At 36.5% G+C, this 13,861-nt stretch overlaps 1 long non-coding RNA gene across 7 annotated transcripts; it reads left to right on the top strand.

The window, feature by feature from the left end:
- The first annotated feature begins 4,200 nt into the window (after positions 1 to 4,200).
- LOC127929396 (uncharacterized) lies at positions 4,201 to 6,418 on the top strand. 7 transcript variants are annotated; one of them, XR_008134765.1, is made up of 5 exons: positions 4,201 to 4,477; positions 4,517 to 4,594; positions 4,972 to 5,030; positions 5,421 to 5,634; positions 6,366 to 6,418. It is a non-coding gene; the product is annotated as an uncharacterized LOC127929396 (long non-coding RNA). The 7 variants fall into 7 exon arrangements; XR_008134762.1 differs by lacking the exon at positions 6,366 to 6,418 and having other exon boundaries at positions 5,421 to 5,687; XR_008134761.1 differs by lacking the exon at positions 6,366 to 6,418 and having other exon boundaries at positions 4,972 to 5,186; positions 5,421 to 5,668.
- Positions 6,419 to 13,861: the final 7,443 nt, after the last annotated feature.

Genomic DNA, 13,861 nt, shown 5'->3' with positions numbered 1-13,861 from the left:
AGATCTAGAAGTGTGGTTTCTTGTTTGTTTTTTAAAACTTTTATAACTAACCAGTCTAAAAAGATTCCCAGCATAAAGATCACCTTTACCACTAAGACCTAAAGTCTACCTGTAGACAATGCCCTATATAGTGCACTACTTTAGACCACAGCCCTATATAGTGCACTACTTTAGACCACAGACCTATATAGTGCACTACTTTAGACCACAGGCCTATATAGTGCACTACTTTTCACCACAGCCCTATATAGTGCACTACTTTAGACCACAACCCTATATAGTGCACTACTTTAGAAATGTCCACAGACCTATATAGTGCACTACTTTAGACCACAGCCCTATATAGTGCACTACTTTTCACCACAGCCCTATGGTCCCTGATCAAAAGTAGGGCACTATTTAAGAAATACAATGCCATTTGGGACACCAACATGATGTTCAGACAGGGACACCTTTTTTGTGAGGTGGGACACCTCGCTGATAATTAAGACACACAGGAGTAGCCAATGCAGATATTGTTATTATAGAAGACATGTATAATAATAAACAAACATACTATTTAAACATAAGGTTCTGTAAAGTGAGGTTAGATTTAACATTAAAGTCGTATACAGCCAATCAAATGACATCACATTTTATTCGTCACATGCGCCAAATACAACAGGTGAATTAATTACTTTACAAGCCCTTAACTAAATACAACAGGTGTAGGTAGATCTTACTGTGAATTAATTACTTACAAGCCCTTAACTAAATACAACAGGTGTAGGTAGATCTTACTGTGAATTAATTACTTACAAGCCCTTAACTAAATACAACAGGTGTAGGTAGATCTTATCGTGAATTAATTACTTACAAGCCCTTAACTAAATACAACAGGTGTAGGTAGATCTTACTGTGAATTAATTACTTACAAGCCCTTAACTAAATACAACAGGTGTAGGTAGATCTTACTGTGAATTAATTACTTACAAGCCCTTAACTAAATACAACAGGTGTAGGTAGATCTTACTGTGAATTAATTACTTACAAGCCCTTAACTAAATACAACAGGTGTAGGTAGATCTTACTGTGAATTAATTACTTACAAGCCCTTAACTAAATACAACAGGTGTAGGTAGATCTTACCATGAATTAATTACTTACAAGCCCTTAACTAAATACAACAGGTGTAGGTAGATCTTACTGTGAATTAATTACTTACAAGCCCTTAACTAAATACAACAGGTGTAGGTAGATCTTACTGTGAATTAATTACTTACAAGCCCTTAACTAAATACAAACTACAGGTGTAGGTAGATCTTACTGTGAATTAATTACTTACAAGCCCTTAACTAAATACAACAGGTGTAGGTAGATCTTACTGTGAATTAATTACTTACAAGCCCTTAACTAAATACAACAGGTGTAGGTAGATCTTACTGTGAATTAATTACTTACAAGCCCTTAACTAAATACAACAGGTGTAGGTAGATCTTACTAAATGAATTAATTACTTACAAGCCCTTAACTAAATACAACAGGTGTAGGTAGATCTTACTGTGAATTAATTACTTACAAGCCCTTAACTAAATACAACAGGTGTAGGTAGATCTTACTGGTGAATTAATTACTTACAAGCCCTTAACTAAATACAACAGGTGTAGGTAGATCTTACTGTGAATTAATTACTTACAAGCCCTTAACTAAATACAACAGGTGTAGGTAGATCTTACTGTGAATTAATTACTTACAAGCCCTTAACTAAATACAACAGGTGTAGGTAGATCTTACTGTGAATTAATTACTTACAAGCCCTTAACTAAATACAACAGGTGTAGGTAGATCTTACTGTGAATTAATTACTTACAAGCCCTTAACTAAATACAACAGGTGTAGGTAGATCTTACTGTGAATTAATTACTTACAAGCCCTTAACTAAATACAACAGGTGTAGGTAGATCTTACTGTGAATTAATTACTTACAAGCCCTTAACTAAATACAACAGGTGTAGGTAGATCTTACTGTGAATTAATTACTTACAAGCCCTTAACTAAATACAACAGGTGTAGGTAGATCTTACTGTGAATTAATTACTTACAAGCCCTTAACTAAATACAACAGGTGTAGGTAGATCTTACTGTGAATTAATTACTTACAAGCCCTTAACTAAATACAACAGGTGTAGGTAGATCTTACTGTGAATTAATTACTTACAAGCCCTTAACTAAATACAACAGGTAGATCTTAATTAATTACTTACAAGCCCTTAACTAAATACAACAGGTAGATCTTACTGTGAATTAATTACTTACAAGCCCTTAACTAAATACACTAAAACTAAATACAACAGGTGTAGGTAGATCTTACTGTGAATTAATTACTTACAAGCCCTTAACTAAATACAACAGGTGTAGGTAGATCTTACTGTGAATTAATTACTTACAAGCCCTTAACTAAATACAACAGGTGTAGGTAGATCTTACTGTGAATTAATTACTTACAAGCCCTTAACTAAATACAACAGGTGTAGGTAGATCTTACTGTGAATTAATTACTTACAAGCCCTTAACTAAATACAACAGGTGTAGGTAGATCTTACCATGAATTAATTACTTACAAGCCCTTAACTAAATACAACAGGTGTAGGTAGATCTTACTGTGAATTAATTACTTACAAGCCCTTAACTAAATACAACAGGTGTAGGTAGATCTTACTGTGAATTAATTACTTACAAGCCCTTAACTAAATACAACAGGTGTAGGTAGATCTTACTGTGAATTAATTACTTACAAGCCCTTAACTAAATACAACAGGTGTAGGTAGATCTTACTGTGAATTAATTACTTACAAGCCCTTAACTAAATACAACAGGTGTAGGTAGATCTTACTGTGAATTAATTACTTACAAGCCCTTAACTAAATACAACAGGTGTAGGTAGATCTTACTGTGAATTAATTACTTACAAGCCCTTAACTAAATACAACAGGTGTAGGTAGATCTTACTGTGAATTTAGATCTTACAAGCCCTTAACTAAATACAACAGGTGTAAGATCTTAAATTAATTACTTACAAGCCCTTAACTAAATACAACAGGTGTAGGTAGATCTTACTGTGAATTAATTACTTACAAGCCCTTAACTAAATACAACAGGTGTAGGTAGATCTTACTGTGAATTAATTACTTACAAGCCCTTAACTAAATACAACAGGTGTAGGTAGATCTTACTGTGAATTAATTACTTACAAGCCCTTAACTAAATACAACAGGTGTAGGTAGATCTTACTAAATACAACAGGTGAATTAATTACTTTACAAGCCCTTAACTAAATACAACAGGTGTAGGTAGATCTTACTGTGAATTAATTACTTACAAGCCCTTAACTAAATACAACAGGTGTAGGTAGATCTTACTGTGAATTAATTACTTACAAGCCCTTAACTAAATACAACAGGTGTAGGTAGATCTTACTGTGAATTAATTACTTACAAGCCCTTAACTAAATACAACAGGTGTAGGTAGATCTTACTGTGAATTAATTACTTACAAGCCCTTAACTAAATACAACAGGTGTAGGTAGATCTTACTGTGAATTAATTACTTACAAGCCCTTAACTAAATACAACAGGTGTAGGTAGATCTTACTGTGAATTAATTACTTACAAGCCCTTAACTAAATACAACAGGTGTAGGTAGATCTTACCATGAATTAATTACTTACAAGCCCTTAACTAAATACAACAGGTGTAGGTAGATCTTACTGTGAATTAATTACTTACAAGCCCTTAACTAAATACAACAGGTGTAGGTAGATCTTACTGTGAATTAATTACTTACAAGCCCTTAACTAAATAGGCAGTTTAAGAAATATAGTTAAGAAAATATTTACTAAATAAAATAAACAATCAAATAAAAAGTAACAATAAATTAAATAACAATAAATTAGGCTATATACAGGGGGTACCGATACAGAGTCAATGTGGAGGCTATATACAGGTGGTACCAGTACAGAGTCAATGTGGAGGCTATATACAGGGGGTACCGGTACAGAGCCAATGTGGAGGCTATATACAGGTGGTACCGATACAGAGTCAATGTGGAGGCTATATACAGGTGGTACCAGTACAGAGTCAATGTGGAGGCTATATACAGGGGGTACCGGTACAGAGCCAATGTGGAGGCTATATACAGGTGGTACCGATACAGAGTCAATGTGGAGGCTATATACAGGTGGTACCAGTACAGAGTCAATGTGGAGGCTATATACAGGGGGTACCAGTACAGAGTCAATGTGGAGGCTATATACAGGGGGTACCGATACAGAGTCAATGTGGAGGCTATATACAGGGGGTACCGATACAGAGTCAATGTGGAGGCTATATACAGGGGGTACCGATACAGAGTCAATGTGGAGGTTATATACAGGGGGTACCGGTACAGAGTCAATGTGGAGGCTATATACAGGGGGTACCGGTACAGAGTCAATGTGGAGGTTATATACAGGGGGTACAGGTACAGAGCCAATGTGGAGGCTATATACAGGGGGTACCGGTACAGAGTCAATGTGGAGGTTATATACAGGGGGTACCGGTACAGAGTCAATGTGGAGGTTATATACAGGGGGTACAGGTACAGAGCCAATGTGGAGGCTATATACAGGGGGTACCAGTACAGAGTCAATGTGGAGGCTATATACAGGGGGTACCGATACAGAGTCAATGTGGAGGCTATATACAGGGGGTACCGATACAGAGTCAATGTGGAGGTTATATACAGGGGGTACCGGTACAGAGTCAATGTGGAGGCTATATACAGGGGGTACCGGTACAGAGTCAATGTGGAGGCTATATACAGGGGGTACCGGTACAGGGGGAGGCTACAGGGGGTACCGGTACAGAGTCAATGTGGAGGCTATATACAGGGGGTACCGATACAGAGTCAATGTGGAGGCTATATACAGGGGTACCGTACAGAGTCAATGTGGAGGCTATATACAGGGGGTACCGGTACAGAGTCAATGTGGAGGTTATATACAGGGGGTACCGGTACAGAGTCAATGTGGAGGCTATATACAGGGGGTACCAGTACAGAGTCAATGTGGAGGCTATATACAGGGGGTACCGATACAGAGTCAATGTGGAGGCTATATACAGGGGGTACCGGTACAGAGTCAATGTGGAGGCTATATACAGGGGGTACCGGTACAGAGTCAATGTGGAGGCTATATACAGGGGGTACCGGTACAGAGTCAATGTGGAGGCTATATACAGGGGGTACCAGTACAGAGTCAATGTGGAGGCTATATACAGGGGATACCGATACAGAGTCAATGTGGAGGCTATATACAGGTGGTACCGATACAGAGTCAATGTGGAGGCTATATACAGGGGGTACCGGTACAGAGTCAATGTGGAGGTTATATACAGGGGGTACAGGTACAGAGTCAATGTGGAGGCTATATACAGGGGGTACCGGTACAGAGTCAATGTGGAGGTTATATACAGGGGGTACCGGTACAGAGTCAATGTGGAGGCTATATACAGGGGGTACCGGTACAGAGTCAATGTGGAGGCTATATACAGGGGGTACCGGTACAGAGTCAATGTGGAGGCTATATACAGGGGGTACCGGTACAGAGTCAATGTGGAGGTTATATACAGGGGGTACCGGTACAGAGTCAATGTGGAGGCTATATACAGGTGGTACCGATAAAGAGTCAATGTGGAGGCTATATACAGGGGGTACCGGTACAGAGTCAATGTGGAGGCTATATACAGGTGGTACCAGTACAGAGTCAATGTGGAGGCTATATACAGGGGTACCGGTACAGAGTCAATGTGGAGGTTATATACAGGTGGTACCGGTACAGAGTCAATGTGGAGGCTATATACAGGGGTACCGATACAGAGTCAATGTGGAGGCTATATACAGGTGGTACCAGTACAGAGTCAATGTGGAGGCTATATACAGGGGTACCATTACAGAGTCAATGTGGAGGCTATATACAGGGGTACCAGTACAGAGTCAATGTGGAGGCTATATACAGGGGTACCGATACAGAGTCAATGTGGAGGCTATATACAGGTGGTACCAGTACAGAGTCAATGTGGAGGTTATATACAGGGGTACCGATACAGAGTCAATGTGGAGGCTATATACAGGGGGTACCGAGAGTCAATGTGGAGGTTATATACAGGGGGTACCAGTACAGAGTCAATGTGGAGGCTATATACAGGGGGTACCGATACAGAGACAATGTGGAGGCTATATACAGGTGGTACCGGTACAGAGTCAATGTGGAGGCTTTATACAGGTGGTACCGGTACAGAGTCAATGTGGAGGCTATATACAGGTGGTACCAGTACAGAGTCAATGTGGAGGCTATATACAGGGGGTACCAGTACAGAGTCAATGTGGAGGCTATATACAGGGGGTACCGAGTCAATGTGGAGGCTATATACAGGGGGTACCGAGTCAATGTGTAGGTTATATACAGGGGGTACCGATACAGAGTCAATGTGGAGGCTATATACAGGGGGTACCGAGTCAATGTGCGGGGGTACAGGTTAGTCAAGGTCATGGGTACATGTAGGTAGGGGTGAAGTGTCTATGCATCGATAATAAACAGCGAGTATCAGCAGTGTAAAAACAAAGGGTGGAGGGTGTGTGAATGTAAATATATATGCCATTTAGCAGACGCTTTTATCCAAAGCGACTTACAGTCAGTCATGTGTGCATACATTCTACGTATGGGTGGTCCCGGGAATCGAACCCACTACCCTGGTGTTACAAGCGCCATGCTCTACCAACTGAGCTACAGAAGGACCAAATAGTCTGGGTGGCCACGTGATTCATTGTTCAGCAGTCTTATGACTCGGGTGTCGGAGCTGGTAAGGAACCTTTTGGACCTAGACTTGGCGCTCTGGTATTCGCTTGCAGTGGAATGATGATGACTCCAACCATTTGATGGGCCTCCCTCTCCAATCTAAGCATCATCATCTGTTTCACAGAGACACGACTGACATGAGGAGATGTACAATAACCAAAGATTCACCTTTGTGATCATTTATTTTAAAGTAAAGTACTTTAGTGAAATACTTGAAAGTACTACTTAAGTATTAAGTCGTTTTTGGGGTATCTGTACTTTACTTGGGCTTACGAGTGGCGCAGCCGTCTAAGGCGCTTGAAGCATCACTACAGACACCTTGGTTCGAATCCAGGCTGTATCTCAACCGGTCGTGATTGGGAGTCCCATAGGGTATCGCACAATTGGCCCAGCGTCGTCCGGGTTTGGCCGTCGTTGTAAATACGAATCTGTTCTTAATTGACATCCCTAATTAAATGACGGGTTTTTACTTTTACTTCACTACATTCCTAAAGAAAATGATGTACTTTTTACTCCGTAGATTTTCCCTGATACCCAAAACTATTCTTCAGATTTTGAATGCTTATCGGGACACGACAATTTATCAAGAGAACATCCCTACTGCATCTGATCTGGCCGACTCACTAAACACATGCTTCGTTTGTAAATGATGTCTGAGTATTGGAGTGTCAAAGCACATTTTATTTGTCACATACAAATGGGTAGCAGATGTTAATGCGACTGTCGCGAAATGCTTGTAGTGTGTTTCTGGCTTTCTGTGAATTAATAAAGAACAACAAAAAGGTGCCATCTGGTTTGCTTTACTTTTTTACTTTTGATACCTAAGTATATCTTAGCAATTACATTTACTTTAGATACTTAAGTATATTTGAAACCATTTAGGATACTTGTTGTTGCGAGATGGGTGGGACCGGAGCTAGAGACGCGCTGAAGAGACTGTTCAGGCTGTTGTGTTGGCGACTTCCTTTAGCGTCTCTAACATACTGTATGCGGACAATTGTAAGAGGGTTTAGGGGTGGATATTTAGCTTAGAAGTCGTTTGGAACAGGCTGACTCGTTTTGTAGACTATGATGTGGTGTCAGATAATCATCAAGCCCTCAATGAGTTGAATCAGCTGAGTTTGTCCGGGGCTTCAACAACAATATGTGCTGTTGGGGGACTGGAGTTGGGAAACACTGATGTAAAGAAACAGACACCGTTTCAATGTTGTCAACAGGCAATCTTTTACTCCCAAATGAACAAACTAAGTAGGGCAGCACAAGACACACAACCAGCTTTCTGGATCAGCCCAGTCCTTCTAGAATGTTCCACAGATGGACAATCATCAAACCATTGTTGTTTAGGCCCCAGTGACAATATGAGTCTTGGACCCTGAGATGGGCCATTAATCATCACTGTTCTGTAAATCAAGGTTAGTGACCCAACCCTGGCCGTCTCCCGTGAATTGATGTGTGCCCAATTGACTTGAGTGGTTTGCTATTATTCTGTAAATTGATTGTAATTAAATTGTAAATGGTCACTCAAAACCGGTTCAGGCCAATTTGGTTTGCGGTGTGTCCAGCCCCGAAACACATTCCCGACCATTGCGTACTGAGTTTCAGTATCCTGCCATGTGTCTGTTCAGTCAACTAGTAGAATTATTGTCTGTGTGATGATTATTTAGCTTTATTTTACTAGGCAAGGCAGTTAAGAATAAATTCTTATTTTCAATGACGGCCTAGGAACAGTGGGTTAACTGTCTGTTCAGGGACAGAACGACAGCTCAGGGATTCGAACTTGCAACCTTTCGGTTACTAGTCCAACGCTCTAACCACTGTCGCCTTGAATGAGCTTCAAATTTAGAATTACAAGTGGGAAACAGAGAAAATGTTGTTGGCAATCTATTGGTTAATTAATTGTTCCAACTTGAAAATAACTTAAACACAATCATATCGGAGTTACGACTTCAAATGTTCTAGTGTCCCCTGAGAATATGAAGCCAACACAATACAGCATTCAAGTGCTAGTCGATGCTAGGAAACGGAACTCTAGTAAAGGGAACTCTAGTCACTTTAATAATGGAACTCTAGTCACTTTAATAATGGAACTCTAGTCACTTTAATAATGGAACTCTAGTCACTTTAATAATGGAACTCTAGTCACTTTAATAATGGAACTCTAGTCAATTTAATAATGGAACTCTAGTCACTTTAATAATGGAACTCTAGTCACTTTAATAATGGAACTCTAGTCACTTTAATAATGGAACTCTAGTCACTTTAATAATGGAACTCTAGTCACTTTAATAATGGAACTCTAGTCAAATAATGGAACTCTAGTCACTTTAATAATGGAACTCTAGTCAATTTAATAATGGAACTCTAGTCAATTTAATAATGGAACTCTAGTCAATTTAATAATGGAACTCTAGTCACTTTAATAATGGAACTCTAGTCACTTTAATAATGGAACTCTAGTCAATTTAATAATGGAACTCTAGTCACTTTAATAATGGAACTCTAGTCACTTTAATAATGGAACTCTAGTCACTTTAATAATGGAACTCTAGTCACTTTAATAATGGAACTCTAGTCACTTTAATAATGGAACTCTAGTCAATTTAATAATGGAACTCTAGTCACTTTAATAATGGAACTCTAGTCAATTTAATAATGGAACTCTAGTCACTTTAATAATGGAACAGTCACTTTAATAATGGAACTCTAGTCACTTTAATAATGGAACTCTAGTCACTTTAATAATGGAACTCTAGTCACTTTAATAATGGAACATAATGGAACTCTAGTCACTTTAATAATGGAACACTTTAATAATGGAACACAATTTAATAATGGAACAGGAACTCACTTTAATAATGGAACATGAATCACTTTAATAATGGAACATAATCAAATAATGGAACTCTAGTCACTTTAATAATGGAACATGGAATCACTTTAATAATGGAACATGAATCACTTTAATAATGGAACATGGAACTTTAGTCACTTTAATAATGGAACTCTAGTCACTTTAATAATGGAACATTAATCACTTTAATAATGGAACATCAATCACTTTAATAATGGAACTCTAGTCACTTTAATAATGGAACTCAGTCACTTTAATAATGGAACTCTAGTCACTTTAATAATGGAACTCTAATCACTTTAATAATGGAACTCTAGTCACTTTAATAATGGAACTCTAGTCACTTTAATAATGGAACATCTAGTCACTTTAATAATGGAACATTAATCACTTTAATAATGGAACTCTAATCACTTTAATAATGGAACTCTAGTCACTTTAATAATGGAACTCTAGTCACTTTAATAATGGAACTCTAGTCACTTTAATTTAATAATGGAACTCTAATCACTTTAATAATGGAACATGAATCACTTTAATAATGGAACATGAATCACTTTAATAATGGAACTCTAATAATGTGAATCACTTTAATAATGGAACATGAATCACTTTAATAATGGAACATTCTAGTCACTTTAATAATGGAACTCTAATCACTTTAATAATGGAACATCTAATCACTTTAATAATGGAACATCTATCACTTTAATAATGGAACATCTAGTCACTTTAATAATGGAACTCTAGTCACTTTAATAATGGAACTCTAGTCACTTTAATAATGGAACTCTAGTCACTTTAATAATGGAACTCTAGTCACTTTAATAATGGAACTCTAGTCACTTTAATAATGGAACTCTAGTCACACTTTAATAATGGAACTCTAGTCACTTTAATAATGGAACATCACTTTAATAATGGAACTCAGGAACTCTAGTCACTTTAATAATGGAACATCTAATCATTTTAATAATGGAACATGGATCAATTTAATAATGGAACATTAATCTAATGGAACATGAATCAACTCTAGTCACTTTAATAATGGAACATGAATCACTTTAATAATGGAACATGAATCACTTTAATAATGGAACATCTAATCACTTTAATAATGGAACATTAATCACTTTAATAATGGAACTCTAGTCACTTTAATAATGGAACTCTAGTCACTTTAATAATGGAACATGAATCAATTTAATAATGGAACTCTAATCACTTTAATAATGGAACTCTAGTCACTTTAATAATGGAACTCTAGTCACTTTAATAATGGAACATACTTTAATAATGGAACTCTAGTCACTTTAATAATGGAACTCTGGAACTTTAATAATGGAACTCTAGTCACTTTAATAATGGAACTCTAGTCACTTTAATAATGGAACTCTAGTCACTTTAATAATGGAACTCTAGTCACTTTAATAATGGAACACTTTAATAATGGAACTCTAGTCAATTTAATAATGGAACTCTAGTCACTTTAATAATGGAACTCTAGTCACTTTAATAATGGAACTCTAGTCACTTTAATAATGGAACTCTAGTCAATTTAATAATGGAACTCTTTAATAATGGAACATTTAATCACTTTAATAATGGAACAGTGAACTCAGTCACTTTAATAATGGAACTCTATCACTTTAATAATGGAACTCTAGTCACTTTAATAATGGAACACTTTAATAATGGAACATGAATCACTTTAATAATGGAACATGAATCACTTTAATAATGGAACACTTTAATAATGGAACATGAATCACTTTAATAATGGAACATGAATCACTTTAATAATGGAACATGAATCACTTTAATAATGGAACACTTTAATAATGGAACATGAATCACTTTAATAATGGAACATGAATCACTTTAATAATGGAACATGAATCACTTTAATAATGGAACATGAATCACTTTAATAATGGAACATGAATCACTTTAATAATGGAACACTTTAATAATGGAACATGAATCACTTTAATAATGGAACATGAATCACTTTAATAATGGAACATGAATCACTTTAATAATGGAACATGAATCACTTTAATAATGGAACTCTAGTCACTTTAATAATGGAACATGAATCACTTTAATAATGGAACATGAATCACTTTAATAATGGAACATTAATCACTTTAATAATGGAACATGAATCACTTTAATAATGGAATGGGAACATGAATCACTTTAATAATGGAACATTTTAATAATGGAACATGAATCACTTTAATAATGGAACACACTTTAATAATGGAACATGAATCACTTTAATAATGGAACAGTCACTTTAATAATGGAACATGAATCACTTTAATAATGGAACATGAATCACTTTAATAATGGAACATGAATCACTTTAATAATGGAACTCTAATTTAATAATGGAACATGAATCACTTTAATAATGGAACATGAATCACTTTAATAATGGAACATGAATCATTTTAATAATGGAACATGAATCACTTTAATAATGGAACTCTAGTCACTTTAATAATGGAACATGAATCACTTTAATAATGGAACATGAATCACATTAATAATGGAACATTTTAATAATGGAACTCTAGTCACTTTAATAATGGAACTCTAGTCACTCTAGTCACTTTAATAATGGAACTCTAGTCACTTTAATAATGGAACATGAATCACTTTAATAATGGAACATGAATCACTTTAATAATGGAACATGAATCACTTTAATAATGGAACTCTAGTCACTTTAATAATGGAACATGAATCACTTTAATAATGGAACATGAATCACTTTAATAATGGAACACTTTAATAATGGAACATGAATCACTTTAATAATGGAACATGAATCACTTTAATAATGGAACATGAATCATTTTAATAATGGAACTCTAGTCACTTTAATAATGGAACTCTAGTCACTTTAATAATGGAACATGAATCACTTTAATAATGGAACATGAATCACTTTAATAATGGAACATTAATCACTTTAATAATGGAACATGAATCACTTTAATAATGGTACATTAATCACTTTAATAATGTTTTCATGCTGCTTTACTCATCTCATGTATATACTATACAGCGTAGCCTAGTAGTTAGAGCTGACAAGGTACAAATCTGTCGTTCTGCCCCTGAACAAGGCTGTTCCACTGTTCCTAGGCCGTCATTGAAAATAAGAATTGGTTCTTAACTGACTTGCCTAGTTTAATAAAATAAAAAATTATATTCTACTGTATGTAAGTCAATGCCTAATTTTTATATATTTCATAATTTCATACTTTTGTGTGTATTGTTGTGAATAGTTAGATACTATTGCACTGTTGGAGCTAGGAACACAAGCATTTCGCTACACCCACAATAACATCTGCTAAATATGTGTAAATAAAAATAAAATGTGATATACAGACCTGCATTATTATTATAACGTTGGGCCCATATAACTTCACATACTTTCAGTTCACATCTGGCTTGATACTTTGGATGGGAATGTGGTGCCATTTATCACGCAGACCTAGTTACTAAACTGTTTCAATCCTTCCTTCACGCAGACCTAGTTACTAAACTGTTTCAATCCTTCCTTCACGCAGACCTAGTTACTAAACTGTTTCAATCCTTCCTTCACTGTTACTAAACTGTTTCAATCCTTCCTTCACGCAGACCTAGTTACTAAACTGTTTCAATCCTTCCTTCACGCAGACCTAGTTACTAAACTGTTTCAATCCTTCCTTCACGCAGACCTAGTTACTAAACTGTTTCAATCCTTCCTTCACGCAGACTAGTTACTAAACTGTTTCAATCCTTCCTTCACGCAGACCTAGTTACTAAACTGTTTCAATCCTTCCTTCAAACTGTTTAAACTGTTTCAATCCTTCCTTCACGCAGACCTAGTTACTAAACTGTTTCTTCCTTCACGCAGACCTAGTTACTAAACTGTTTCAATCCTTCCTTCACGCAGACCTAGTTACTAAACTGTTTCAATCCTTCCTTCACGCAGACCTAGTTACTAAACTGTTTCAATCCTTCCTTCACGCAGACCTAGTTACTAAACTGTTTCAATCCTTCCTTCACGCAGACCTAGTTACTAAACTGTTTCAATCCTTCCTTCACGCAGACCTAGTTACTAAACTGTTTCAATCCTTCCT

This window comes from Oncorhynchus keta, unplaced genomic scaffold (assembly GCF_023373465.1).
Source record: "Oncorhynchus keta strain PuntledgeMale-10-30-2019 unplaced genomic scaffold, Oket_V2 Un_scaffold_713_pilon_pilon, whole genome shotgun sequence".
Lineage (NCBI taxonomy): Eukaryota > Metazoa > Chordata > Actinopteri > Salmoniformes > Salmonidae > Oncorhynchus > Oncorhynchus keta.
Note: the sequence above shows the minus strand (reverse complement) of the source record. Positions and strands in the feature narration are given on the sequence as shown.